The 13444-nt window shown below is 37.0% G+C and overlaps 1 protein-coding gene and 1 non-coding gene across 2 annotated transcripts in view; both read right to left on the bottom strand.

Annotated features, from left to right (window-relative positions):
* Positions 1-13444, bottom strand: part of LOC145675799 (dipeptidase 1-like) — a 993427-nt gene that overhangs the window by 581984 nt on the left and 397999 nt on the right. The window lies entirely within an intron of this gene.
* Positions 11320-11391, bottom strand: TRNAR-CCG (transfer RNA arginine (anticodon CCG)). The gene has a single exon. It is a non-coding gene; the product is annotated as a tRNA-Arg (tRNA).

Raw genomic sequence — 13444 nt, 5'->3', positions numbered from 1 at the left:
TTTTCTAATAGCAGCAATTCTTCGTCGATACTGTATCCCACAGGAAGCCAGACTGACGACGGATTGGTTGCAGTTTGACCAAGCAGTAGGCAGACGCGGTCGGCCGACCAGTCGGCCGTAATCTCCAGAGTGAAAAATCTGATGCACTGTGACCATAGGCTAAGCTGCTCATAGGACTTCAATGTTTCCTTGTTTCAATCCTTAGTGCGGTGATGTCAAATTTATAATGAACTGCGGGCTAGAACAAGATAAGAATTATACTTGAGGGCCATTTTCTTGATCCCTTGAGGCGACGCTTCACTGAGTGTTCGTAAATCATACAAGTAATATATTTCTTCATATGTCTACTTTTGGCCGCGATACTAGGTTTGGGACTATCTTGTCGCAAAAAGATATCGCAAAAGCGCTACGGTACTTTGTCTTGAAAAGTGTATCTATTTCTATAAGAAGTGTTATGTCTCATCTTTTGTTTCTCGTCACAAAATTTGTCTCTCGTTTCGTTTCATGGGCAACACCACATGTGTCAAAGTCTATTAGTGCATGAGGTGATCAACATTTTAATGTAACGCTGGTACAATCTGCATTTTTCTACAAGTAAGCCCTATATCAACGGCTTTATCTGTCAGAATGACCTTGCTAACCAAAAGAATTAATAAAATATTTTCACAGTTAAAAGTCAAATGTCGATTCAGGCTTTCTCTACACTCTTTATCTTATGCATGAGCTGAAAACAGAAATAAATCATATATCTTATGCAGAGTAAAACATATTCAGGTTCTGTCCGATGATGTTAAATTTTAAATCCGGCAATAGAAAATTGGAAGCAAACTTACATTTATAAAATATTTCCAATGCTTCAGAACTTGTTTATGTTTCGAAATTATAGTTACACAAAATGACTCTGAAACGTTGGTATTTGCTAAGTATCAAATACAACCTATAAAATAGTGATTCTTGCATGTAGCAAATTTTTATAGGTAATATCTTCAAAAAGTTAATTGAGATATATGACATGGAATTTTGAGAAGCCATCTATGTAACAAACTAAATATTCAGTGGGCATAATAGTTTGTTTACGATACACAGAAGAAATTACGCATCAAAGAAAATTTTGAAAAAGAGGAAGGTTATAGAATCGTTCGTTTTCTTCCCCACCTACTTACGAATGGAAGTACATATATTCAGAACTCGAATATCTTACACATTATTTTACTTGCGGCTTAAAACTACGGTGGTAGCTAAAAGATGTCACCTAGGCACGTGGTCCAGGCACCCAGTTCTATAGTAGGGTGAACAAATACTAAATGTACAGAAAAAATAAAGATAAATATGAATCAATAATGATAAGTTAAAACCTAAAACTTTCTTCTGGGCGTTTGCTAAAGCATTAAGTAGTATGTTTCTCGACAAGGACTGGAGTTACCAGCAAAATGAGACGATACGATTTTCGTGATATGTCAGAGTTCAATGTCCAACAGAAACATTGTCAGAGACGAGACACTCCCGAAAAGAAAAGTTCGGTACTTTATGAGCGCACATTGAATGAGCGTGTACTACAAATTCTAATGCTTTTCTGATAATTTTCCTTTATGACAAAAGATGAACAATAGTTGTCGGCCGGGTAATCCTGGGGAAACTACCGTAACTACTCGATCAATTGTCGGCCGTGTAATCCTAGTGAAATTACCGTAACTACTCGATTAATTGTCGGCCGTGTAATCCTGGGGAAACTACCGTAACTACTCGATCAATTGTCGGACGTGAGTGAAACTACTATAACAACTCGATCAATTGGCGGCCATGTAATCCTGGGGAAACTACCGTAACTACTCGATCAATTGTCGGCCGTGTAATCCTGGGGAAACTACCGTAACTACTCGATCAATTGTCGGACGTGTAATCCTAGTGAAACTACTATAACAACTCGATCAATTGGCGGCCATGTAATCCTGGGGAAACTACCGTAACTACTCAACCAATTGTCGGCCGTGTAATCCTGGGGAAACTACTGTAACTACTTGATGAATTCAAGATCTTTTCCTTCAAATTGCAGAAAATATTCATGTTCTTTCTGGGGAGGTTACTAAATTATTGAAGGAAATAAGGTTGTCCGTGTCAATATATTAGAGTGTCCGTAAAAAGGAGGAATACAGGTTATTGAAGTACTGGAGGAAAACAAGGTTGTCCGTATTCATATCTTAGAATAGTGGTCGCCAAAGTTATAAAACTTCTGAGCTACCGTACCATTTTTAAATCCTACTGTGAGCTACCAACCAAAACAACTACCAATTTTATTTTAAAAAAAATATCGTACATTTGTTTATTGCCTATTAACGTACATTACTGGTAAATATGAAATCAACTAGCCATTATGTAGCCAACCAGAGCAATATTGTCATCTACCGAAAATGTCCCTGACGGTTTGGCGATCACTGTCTTAAAGAGTATAACGACTCTATAGAAAAGCGTCGTCAACCTGGTTCGTTTTGTAACATATAAATTACGAAGCGATAATTACTTTTCTCAATGCAAAAATCAACTCAGATATTTAAAGATTATTAGTCTCACCTTTATTGCTTGATATGTCTTAATATTCTTTTTAAGACCGTAAAATACATAAATTCACTTGACTAGGTCAACACATAACATGTACGTAGTCACAACTATCCCATAATAATCTCTCTTACAGATATTAAAAACATTCTTCTTTTCTGTTAATTTAAAATGAACATTCTACTAAGTATATTACATATTTATGAACACTTTTTGCCCACGGTACAGGTAAATATTATGCAAACTAAAGTATTTCGTTATAGAAAATGTCGCCCGATAAAGGGACTGAATATAAAAGTCATGAGTGGGCTTGGCTTTTATATTCAAGAACCACTGGTCTGATTAGATTAATGTTCGTACATTACGTATGTTCTTTATATTTCGATCACACCTCGTACATATCTTCATTACATTTTGGTTAACCTCATATATATATATAAAATATTAGTTATTATCATTCACATAAATACATTTACAATAAATCTTTGATTTCATTAATATTTCTTTTTTTATTACATTATTATTTATTCTTTATCATTAAAAACATCGTCGCTTATAAATATAATTAACGAGGGTGAAATACAAACTATCAAGATTACTAGTTTCGATCATTATTACAAACGATGATATGACAAATAATATTTGTTCTTTTCGGGCGCATTGTATAACAAATAAGTTAGATGTTGCAATTGTAATGTATACATAGTAGCACTAAGATGTCCAAAATAAAAAAAGAATTTCACTCAAGGTAGTCATTGAATAATTGATTTTATAGAATGGATCTTATTCTTAACATAATCTTTGATAATTAAACACAAATCAATCTAATATAAAATAATTTTTGTCTTTAACTAATTATAAATTGAATTATGATTCTTCATATTAATAAGAAAGAATAAAAATTAAACATAACCTACGTTTGAATAATCAAATGGAAGTAAATAAATTTATTTTACAAGAAACAAAAGACACCCTTTTGTTATTAAATAAACACATTTTTCATTATTATTGTTATTTTTCATTCTTATTTATTTGATCAAGAATGTTGGGTGCTACTAACTCTTTAACTAGATGCATTTCAAATATTTATAACCATCGTTTTCATTATTAATATTAACACAAACTTTAAAACGAAAATTCACAAGAATCTATAATCAACATGGGTGTAACCTAATTTCGTTAACGGTAATCATGTTACATTCGCACTGGCATATGAATCTAATAAAGTGCATTGTACCGCACAATCGTGGTTAGGTTCTACATTAGGTTGTACATGTCTTTCATCGTGATTTGAATTTGGATACGAAGTACCATCTCGTGAACAATGATTATATCTATACATAGGATTGGTAGCATCTCTAGAATTTCGATATGTATTTCTATTAATTTTGTGTCTACTTCGGTTGCTTAGGTTAGGCGGATTCCCTACATAACCTTGTCTATTTTGTTCATTTTGATTGCTAGAGTATATTCGTCTTAGGTTCGGTTCATTATTATTCACACTTCGGATATTCAAATTCCGAACAGGGACCAAATGATCTGAATTATTCTTATTTTTACTCATTCCTGGTTGTGTTAGATTCATAGCATGATATTGAGTTTCGTAGCATTGTACAAGCATTAATAAATGACTGAAACTCATACACTGTGTGGAAAATAAGATCTGCTGTAATTTAAATGGAAGCAAATTGCGAATCGATGCAATTATTCTTGATTCCGATTGCAAGGGATTAACAACCTTTAATTCATTATAGACATTTACAACAAACTCTACAATAGATTTGTGCAATCGAGGATTGAAATGTTGATTTCTAAGAGTGGCATCTCTGTTTGCCAGCAAAAAGTCATTTTCGTAATTCGCGATCAATGCCGCTTTAAATTCCTCATATGTACTAATATGATCACGTATTGCCTTAAACCATAAGGAACAAGGTGGGAGTAATACATGGGGTATTAATTTCATGTATTGTGATCGGTCGATAGACATTATATTACATTCGTCTTGGAACTTCTCTAAGAAAGAACTAGCATTTTCATTGCACTTACCACTAAATTTACTCATGGCTTTGATTTCGCTCATCTTGACACTTAACTTAACCTTTCTTTTCTCACTCTTTGTTCTTGTGGTGTGATTGTTCCGGTCCGTAGCGTGCTGTGTCATGATACCATTTATATTTCGTTCATCAGTGATCTTCGGGCAATTTTCCTCTAATATAATATCCTCCTCAGATTCCGGCGAAGGCGTATTTATATCCGGTGATCGGGGAAACTCGAAGCGATCACTGCCCAGATTATTGCAATAAATGTTATCTCTCGCCTGTAACATTTTGATTTCTTCCTGCATAGTAGCCAACTGGATCTTTTGATGCTTAACGGAAGATTCTATTGACGTTAAATCCTTTTTTACAGCACAGATTTCATGATTTTGATGATCGTGCTTTTCTTGACATTCATTGGCTAACCTTTTTAACTTCTCTTCAAACTGCGAGGATATGTCGTTCATCACCTGTACGATTGTTTGTTTCGTATCGTCTGATTTCAGTTCTATCCGCTCTATTCGTTTACTTAATTCTTCATACTCCTTGCTAGCTTCGTTGAATTTCAATTCTATCTTCTGTTCCATGGTCTGATTAGCTTCATAGAACTTCTGTTCCATGGTCTGGTTAGCTTCATAGAACTTTTGTTCCATGTTTGCGTTACATTCATTGAGCTTCTGTTCCATGGTTTGTTTTATCTCAGTCGTCATTTGCATAATTTGCCGCTGCACAGCTAACAAAAGTCGATCCTCAGATGACAAACTTGGCGTTGCACTAATTTCATCTGGATTACTGGTATTAGATTCCTGTTGCACTATTTCACTATCCATTTTTCTTTTGATGACCTTACCGCTTCGTAATACGGTTAAGTTCGTATTCATAAATGGTAATATCCAAGTAAATTCAGCCCTACTTTCCTTCTTCGGGAACTGAATTTTCAAAAGTCCCGGGTTTGGTAAACCAAATTTTTATAACGACTCTATAGAAAAGCGTCGTCAACCTGGTTCGTTTTGTAACATATAAATTACGAAGCGATAATTACTTTTCTCAATGCAAAAATCAACTCAGATATTTAAAGATTATTAGTCTCACCTTTATTGCTTGATATGTCTTAATATTCTTTTTAAGACCGTAAAATACATAAATTCACTTGACTAGGTCAACACATAACATGTACGTAGTCACAACTATCCCATAATAATCTCTCTTACAGATATTAAAAACATTCTTCTTTTCTGTTAATTTAAAATGAACATTCTACTAAGTATATTACATATTTATGAACACTTTTTGCCCACGGTACAGGTAAATATTATGCAAACTAAAGTATTTCGTTATAAGAGTCCGTAAAAATTAGGAACACAGGTCAGGTTACTCAACTATTGTAGTAAAGCAAAGCTGTCCGTATCCGTATCTTAGTGTCCATAAAAAAGGAGAAATATTCTCAGATACACACACTCCTGCCAGAATATAAAATGTTTCTCCGTATTATAGAGCTATCTGCTAAGAGATATTTCACTGTACTATGAAATACTACTTTCTATTAATGAGCTATGAATAAACAAAGCATTTGAAATTTATTGAAAATGTAAGAAAGCTTATTATCATTTTAATAGTTTCCGAAAATTGAATATAAAATTAATCCGTAATTCTTATCAAGTGAATATAAAACATGCATGTCTGGCCAGGGACGTACGCATGAATTTATTTCGGGAGGGGGTCTGAAGCGTTTCGGGAGGGGTCCAAATTCAATTTGAGGCTAATTTTCTAAAATTGCCCCTAAAAGTAGACTACGTTTACAAAAAAAAGATTTCGGGGGGGCTGGACTCCCAGGACCCTCCCCCTGCGTACGCTCGTGTGCCTGACAACAGAGGTCAAAACAATCTGGAACTTTCACGAAAATGAGGAAGAAAGAAAAAATAAAAACGGTCATGCTAATAAAATAAATCAAATTATTCTTCCATAAGCGGATGTTTAAGAGTCAAGGCACCTCCTTGCAATATGTCCGATGGTTTCTTTAAAGAATTTTTTTTAAAGAAAAAAAGAGACACTACTGAAAGTAACCTAACTATTGGATAATAAAATGAGTGCCTTGGCAGAAAGTATCTTCCAACTACAATACTGTGTCAAATAATGATTTAACATGTTACTTCTTGACTAACTAGAAAAATAATATATCACTGTTTCGTACAAGAATTATTTACAAATAATGAGGATATGTTAGTATATGTTTATGTATTTATGTATGTTTTGAAAGTTAAGTAGATACATATTAATTCTCTACAATACTCTATACAAAGACATTTTATGGCTCAGTCGATTCATATTGTAATATCCTACGCGTGGTGTATATTTGTAAACACCAACACGTAATTTTTATTTATAAATAAAACAACGTGCTCTTGCGTACAATTACTATATGAAGCAGACAACAGGCATCCTAGTCACCATTTAGCCATATGTAGTACAAGATGAATACCAGACATACCGCCACTCAGAAGAAAGTATAAAACTATCAACAATGCCTCATTTGACATCACTTTCCGCGGTCAATTCCCCTCTCGTAGCTTGCTTGGAGCTCTGAGAGATCTAACCTAACTAACCCTCCTATCTTGCCTAGAACTTTGAGGCGTCCTGCCCACTCAGCTTGCCTGTTGCTTTGTAGGAACTCAATCACTCTCTTAGCTTGCCTGAAGCTTTGCGGGACTCCAACCTCTCTTTCTTTCCCTGGAGCACTAAGACTCCTAATCCATCCTGGCCACTCAGCTTGATTGGATCTTCGTGAGAATCTCTCCCATTGGTTGCCTAGGCCTAGGGACTCCTATATACCCTAATTATTTAGTGAATTTTGTATTGGTCTTAGGACCACACTTATAGTGACTTTGTACTGTATTACATATATAACAGGAATTTTATAGTAAAGGATTGTAGGAGAAAACCGTATACCGTATGCTAAAATGCTCTACATACTCAAAGTAATTTTAAAATATAGTGACCGCAGTTCAGGACTGTAGCTGGGGCTGTCCAAGGAGGACCTCAGTCCCCTGAAACTTTCAGCTTTTGTTAGTAAGTATGTAAAAAAAAAAAAATGTAAACTCAAGTCAGTCTACCCAAAAATGATCTCGCCTCCTAACCCCTGTTTTAATGTTCTGGCTACGAACCAGCCGTAGCTGCTTTCAAACCGTCAGTACGATTTCCTAAATTACAATCACGATTGGCTATTTCTCGCTACGACACCATCACTCCCTGTCCCCATGTATCTCAATAACGAACTCTCATAATACCATACCTAAAAAAAAGTACGGGCCACCATACTAAACTTTTTTTGTCGCTCGCATTTATTAAATTAAGTATACTGTAGTTATTGCTGAAACATTTATTTATGAAATATTAACAAAACTAATAATACGGAAAACCTCGAAGAAAGTTGATCCCCATGACTAAGCTACTCTTTGTGGATTTTTCGTTTGAAATGAGACATTCCATATTTATAAGGCTATTATTAAATTCGTTCTTCAGTGTTCTTTTGAATCAAAGTTTCTTGTAAGTACACAGTGGCATTTACAACATGGACAAAATATTTATGATACAAGAAGTAAGAGTGTGTTAGAAAAGTTTCCGGCGCAACATTGAAGGGGGCAAACAAATTTAGTAGAATTGGTTATATGATGAAATGGATTGTACTTCGGTTACAATTTGAACACTATGATACAAACACTCTTTCCGAGTGAACGATGATAGCAACATACGTAAGCTTGGTGAATTCATATCTTGCTGACTTCTGAATCGTAATACTAGAGTCACGTTTCATCGATAGACACCAAACGGGTGAAAAATCGAAGGAACCATAAAATGAAATGAAATGAAATATTTCACGGCCCATGGTTACGCCGGCTAGGATAAAGGAGACGGTGATGATGAGAAATAAAAGCAATGGTGGAATGAATAAAGTGGGAGGAAACGGGAAAACCCCGAGAAAATATACGAACACGTTGTTTGCCTACCACAAAGCCCACTTGGAGGGAGTTAGGAATACCACTCACACACCAGAGGTGAACGCTCTACCATTGAGTCACCCTGTTCCATTCGAAGGGATTATAAAGGATTTGAAATGGACCAATATGGTGCGTGAAGGGAATATACGATGTCGTTCTTAATCGGTATTTAAGTCTTTCAGGACCCACTTTGTGAACAACTTTCTCATTCCTAGTTCCCTATGAACACTGCGACGAAGACGTTCCAGATATACTATCTCTGGACTCTTAAGGGCAATTCGTTTATCTAACAACGTCTCGAATACATAATCAACGTTCTTGACGGTTTCTGCACTTTTGACTCGTCCTGAACGTGCCTTGCCTTCTATGCATGATCTCTCTATCCTGAAGTCAGCAATCTACTTGTGGTATATATATAAATCGCTAAATCACCCACGTTTTCACGTAACCTAACGTTAATCTTCTTGGCATTCATCCCTTTAGAGAAAAGATACTTGAACACTGATGTCTTCTTCTGCCGGATAACTTCCATAGTTTGTTGCGTCAACACTCAACTTCCAACCACAAAAAGAGTATTTTCACCATAGAGTTCAAATTACAACTGATGCACATATAAGAATCAGTGTATCACACACTACAATTTTATTAATCTATCTACCTTACAATAGGCGCATTTAATAACAGCAGTTTCAACTTCTTAATGATATCCAGTTTTTTTTTATTTTTTATTTTTTTTTTTTTATTTAACCGAGCATCTAAGGCACAAAGTTCTAATGTTCATTTTCGCATGCTTTCGTGTGTCCGTATCTCAGTTTCCACTGACCATATTTAATGTGCATTTTCCCTTTCTATCTGAGTCGAATCACCTGCCAAGATATTTAGAAAAAAATATATTGTAATTTAAATGGATAATCTCGATTAAATGTTTGACTGTTCGTAGTAGTAGTGAGTAAAACAAGCGAGTATTTAGAATTTTTTCCAACATTTCATTTTTATTAAGTATCTCTGTTGATCTTCAGTAAATAAGGAGATAGTTTTAGGAAAGCGCACTGCCAAAGTTTCACACATGAAACATCGTGTTCTCCACTAACAAACACACAAACGTCTGAAGATAAAACCCGAAAAAAACCTTCTGTAGGTAACAGCTGGTGCTGAATCCGAACATTAATCATGTGCTGTTCAATAGAAATTTTCGTATAGAAAAGAATATGGGACAAATAACCAAATGATACTACATTTGAAATCCAATCTGTTCTTGGAAATAGCATCCTAATATACCTCCTACACACTTTCTACATCACTTAACATACAATCACAAATAGATTACATCACTTAATACAGGTTAGCAGTGTTTCTTCCAGACATGTTTTTGGGAGGCACTTCCTCCCCGGAGTTCTGAGAGTGACCCCCGGAGGAGACCAAAATAATACGTCTATAATATAATAATAAATAGAATAGTGCCGTGTGAAAATAATATGTGCCCCTCCGAATTCTGTGTTTGCCCCCCGAAACATTTTTTTTCTGAAAGAATCACTGCAGATGAGATTTAAGTATGACACGAACATAATTGAAATTACGTTCACAAATTGAAATTCTTTTACTAGCTATTTCCCAATGTCTTCTACATTCTTATTTTCTTAGCGTCTGCCAAGCAACCACGTAATACGAGGGTTTGGGCAAAAGTCATGGCAACTATTTTTTTTCTTGAAGATACCAGTCCGGTTGGAAAATCTGACATATACATACGAAAGGACAAGGTGTTACCTACATGTGTGGACAATGAATACCACTGAAATATCGTAACACACTAATTTATTACGGTAGTATACAGGGCTATATGGCCTTCACGGTGCAAAAGAATGACATCACAGTACGCATACAGTTGTCATGACAAACCTGAGCATAGAGACCCTCAAAGTAGTCCCCTGCTACTTGCACCACGCGCTGCCAACGATGTGGGAGGCGTTGAATACCATCCGCCTCAGCATTGCCATACCATGTGTGAATCGGGTCACCTCTTCGCGCACAGCATTAGCAATGTCCTTGCGTGTTGTAAACCGCCTACCACATAGTGGTTCCTTAATCTTTCGAATGAGATCAAAGTCACGGGACGATATGTCAGGAGAGTGCGGTGGGTGGATGACGACACGTGCCATGTCGGTCCGCACACTGGCAGGTCGTCCCGAACGTTGCTCATCACTGATTGACACACGTCCTTGCTGAAACTTTCCTACCCACTGTGCTACTGTCCGGTATGGTAGGGCATTATTACCAAGCGCTTCCACTAATTCACTGTGACATTCCATCGCATTTCACCCTCGGAGAACGGCTATTTTGATGTAAGCGCGATGCTCAACACGGGTTACTTCCATCTCGCACGACACTCACCAACTGACTGATTTCACAGGCCTCGCTGTGCTACTACCAGCTATCACAGAGCTATCTGTTGTTCTGCATACACACTATGCCTGCAGAACTTCCACACGACACATAGAAGTTTGTGATCCGCTCACATATCTGCAAGAAAAAAAATGGTTGCCATGACTTTTGCCCCAACCCTCGTATGTATTTATAAAAAAAAATGAAATGAAATCTTTAAGTTTAACGTCCCACGTTATGCCGGTTAGGCTAAAGGAGACGGTGATAATGAGAAATGAGTGAAATGGTGGAATGAAGAAAGTGGGAGGAAACGGGAGAACCCACGAGCATGGTGTTTGTCCAGCACAAAGTCCACACGGCGCGAGCTGGGATCGAACCAGGGACCCCAAGCACCGGAGGTGTACGCTCTACCACTGAGCCACCGCGCCCCCACTATGTATTTATAATGTGGCTGCAAACTTATACGTGTGTTATAAGTAAAATGCCTGTTGACTTGTATGTCATTAATAATATGACGACAGATAATATTCCTCGAATTTACAAGTATTTGCCATGAAAACACAACTGCGAAAACCCACCAAAATATGTGTTAAGTGGTGTGCACGTCTCCTATTCAGTCCAGGGCAAAGCTGGAGGACCGGTGAAGCTTCCTGAGGACAGGAAGTTTACGTAGGTGCAGGCGATATAGCGACGATGGGTATACGTGCATAAGAATGTAAGTGCGAAAAATATCCTAGGCGGCCACCACCATCTAGCATTACAAAGTGCATTACAATTAAAGTGAAGAGTTCGAAAACCAGTTATCGCCTCATTTTTACCAAATTTGATTATGGCACTTTCCATCTCAACTGATGTCGACATATTTAGGATGAAAACAAATTATTCCCCCCTCCCTACAGATTACAGAAAATATTGAACAATGAAATCCCCCTTTAGTTTGAAAACATGATGTATCCTGGAGATAACTTTAGTTCTATTGTCTCCGGTAAAATGGAGATGAATCGGACTCAATGATTCAATTGTACAGTAATGAACCACGCCTTTTAATGCTTTTTTCTACATTCACAGATGGCTTATATGCTACCTATATACATAAATAGGGGCTTTTGTGCCGTATAACCGGATCAATTTAAAAACTGAAAAAAGCACAAAAATGTACTGCATTCGGTTATATTTTGTTAATTACATTACGTGACGTTACCTTACGTTAGAGGCATAAAACACTACTTCAAAACAAACCAAACTGTGCTAGGTGGCCACTAAAAGCACTAATGCTATCTAACTGAGTCAGGGCAGGAGCGCAGCAGGGGGGCCAAGCGGAGCGAGGGGTTACGTCCGAAGGAAGCAGGTGCGTCAGCGACGGTGGACATACGTGTATGCGAAGGTAGTAACAACATGTGGGTTTTGGTGATCATAAAAATTTCTGTAGCACCTGTTTTGGTTTCATATTTGAAATGCTTCACTTGTCAACCAGTTCAGTTAGAAGTCACTTATCATCAAAACTTTAGCTTGTAAACTTTTCCAGTTTCGAGAAGAAAATCGTGTACATCAGTTTCCTGGAGTTTCCTTCCCTAAAATAAGTACTCAGCTAAATAGCCCTCAAAATGCTCTACCTTCTTCCCCAACGACGGAATACTATCCTTGATATGGCGCCACCGGCTTTCCACTCCCTGTGTGTGGACACACAACAGTTCTCCACGTAAAACTTCCTGCTTCTTTCTGTACACTTCACCACTAGCTTCTGTGCAAACAAATTTATTGCTATGGTTCACACGCACGTGTTTAAAGCCTTCGTCATTCAGTCACACGATTTGAAACAATCTGACACTACTATTGTTCCGGGCAATATACGGTCCTTTATTGTCTGAAGTAACGTTTGCTTGTCGCGTTTTGGTACAGTTACTACAAAAAATTTCTTGTTCCTACCTCGTTCAACACATCAAAATATTCACTGCCCTTCAACACGCCTTCCTCTATTGTACTTTCTTCTTCCTATCTTGCTCTCGTCAATCTCTACTACTTCACCTGGCCCGCCAACTTTTCGAAATGCCCACTCGAGACAAACTTCCCTGCAGAAGCTGCTCCAGTCCACTACAGTGTGTGAATTACACTTCAATTCATGTGCGATAAACTTCTGCCTATCTCGCTTCAATAAACACCAATACTACACCACCAACAGTAACACTTTTTCCAGAGGCAACCTACTTCCTTCAAAAAAAGTGAATTTTGTTGCAGTTTTCTGCCACTTACACTGAATCCCACATGCCCTTTTACCGCACTGAAAATAATATGTTCCTTTCCTCTTTTGTATTTTCAACTGATTTCCGTATTTACCACACACGGTTCGCCTCTTCAATATACCATGTCTTTCACAAAATTTCAATAATTGCCGTTCGTTATTCTTATAAACTTCCACATAACTAAGACATGATATGTCACAGCCTTGACATAAAGCCACCATTTCCACACTGCCTTTCGCGC

Source organism: Thermobia domestica, chromosome 18 (assembly GCF_964235325.1).
Source record: "Thermobia domestica chromosome 18, izTheDome1.hap1.1, whole genome shotgun sequence".
Taxonomy (NCBI): domain Eukaryota; kingdom Metazoa; phylum Arthropoda; class Insecta; order Zygentoma; family Lepismatidae; genus Thermobia; species Thermobia domestica.
Note: the sequence above shows the minus strand (reverse complement) of the source record. Positions and strands in the feature narration are given on the sequence as shown.